This window comes from Urocitellus parryii, chromosome 1, assembly GCF_045843805.1.
Source record: "Urocitellus parryii isolate mUroPar1 chromosome 1, mUroPar1.hap1, whole genome shotgun sequence".
In the NCBI taxonomy this organism is placed as follows: Eukaryota; Metazoa; Chordata; class Mammalia; order Rodentia; family Sciuridae; genus Urocitellus; species Urocitellus parryii.
This window is the reverse complement of record NC_135531.1, coordinates 41,029,997-41,031,969: the sequence shown is the minus strand read 5'-3', so window position 1 is coordinate 41,031,969 and position 1,973 is coordinate 41,029,997.

The window sequence follows — 1,973 nt, the reverse complement described above, 5'->3', positions numbered from 1 at the left end:
TATGAATCAATTTATGATGTACTTCAAAGGCAAAACTAAAGGGACAGAAATTAGGTTGGCTGCAGAGGCTGGGAATGAGGGAAAAAATTGAACTAAAAAGGCATAAGGAAACTTTTGGGGCAATAGAGATGTTTTCCATTGTGACTGGTGCAGGTTATATGACTATGTACATTTTTAAAACTGTTGACTTGAGCCTAAAACTTCACCATATGTAAATTTTACCTAAATAATCCCAACTGTAGAGTCTGAAAATTTTAAGTTACAAAGATAGATAAATAAATAACTCTATAGAAAGGGAGATAAGTGAAGTAAAGTCTGGGCTGCAGCAATGTCCTCTGAGAAGGAAGCTGTGGTGGAAGTGAATGCAATTTAAAGAAACAAAAATGCCAATATCAATGCCACAATGTCTAGTCAAGGAAAGTAGAGACTCATTCTTCATATTTAATCACTTATTTAAAAGGCATTTTCAATCTATCTAAGCATATTTGCCTGTCTTGAGTAGAAATTGATAAAAGGGAATGGATGTTATTTTTTATAATCAGTGAAAATAATATTTAAACATAAAACAAATGCCTCATTAGGCAGTTAGATAACCCCTCCAGGTCTGAAGTAGTCCCCATTCCTCTATTATTTCTGTCAGACCAGAATGACTCCAGACAATGCCATCAAATACAATTTAAATTTAATCAATATTTGCTGGGAAAATCTAGTGTTTAATCTCATTTTTGCCTTCAGCCAATTTCTGCATTTTTATATAGTGAGGCACAGTCCTTTCTTCACACTGAGTAGGTCTGGTTACAGTCAACACAGCACAGATTTTTAAGTATTTGTTGTAATCAACTGTTGCATAAAAGACAGAATGAGGGCAAAACAGACTTGCAATGCATCCTGCTACCAGGAAGCTGTCAGCTTGCAGAGTAAGACAAACTTATGCAGTAAAGGCCTCTGCTTTGGTTTTGGCTATGGAGGTCAAGAATGGTGGGAGAATTCACTGGGGGCCTATATGCATTCGAAATTTTAAAAATCTCATGGATGAACTTAGCTTGATGCAGAAGACAGATGAAGTAATCTGAAAGGAAAAGCTACTTTGATTGTAGAGAAGTGTCTAGCCTAACCTCAGGTGATGGGTTCAAACAGAAAAGGGGGTTTTGTTTGTTTGGATAAAGGAGTAAGAGCATCAGAGTAACTGACAGTACTACAGCGGCTAAAAGAACATATTCTCATTCCTATTTCAGAAGAAATGGCATCTTTTGTATTAAGGAAGCTGCAGCAGGAGATGCTAAAGAGAAAAGGCTAGAGAAAGAAAATGGTGGACACCTTTCAATAACCAAGAAGCTATGTTCTAAGAATGAGACATCCCTTTTACACTTTCAGAAGGAGTTGGGGTAAGGTTATTTTTAAGAGGCAGGAGTGGTTGCAGATCACAGATAGTGTATCAGCACATCTAGGGATAATTGTAACTGTGTACAAATCTAGGTTTATCTTCAAAAGAAACTGGAGTAGGGTGCATGGATAAATGCATGTGATCCAAATGCCATTTAATGTGATAAGGACTGGGGCAGAGTGTAATTAATGTATGAATTCAGAGAAGGAAGATTAATGATGGACAATGCATTAGGATTTTCCTTGAAAAAGAAAAACATAAATTTAGGAGTTGACATAGTTTACTCACAGCTCTCTAGAAAACATTTTTCAAAGAATTGTAAGAAAATAATTCCCTGATGATAGAGAGTATCTTTTGATACTTCTTGGAAGTATGGAATTATCTGCTGCCGCCTGCACAGTGGGTGAATAGCTAACTGAATACAGGCTGTGACCTGGCTTGAGAAAATAAAGTCAAAAGAAATATAGTGAGCAGCATAAAAATATAAAAATGGAGCAGTAGCTGGATCTGGTGGGTTATCCAATCTCTGATGGAGACAGGATCTAACAAAAGAACAAAAGCCTGAAAGTTTATTATATAGGTCTGAGCA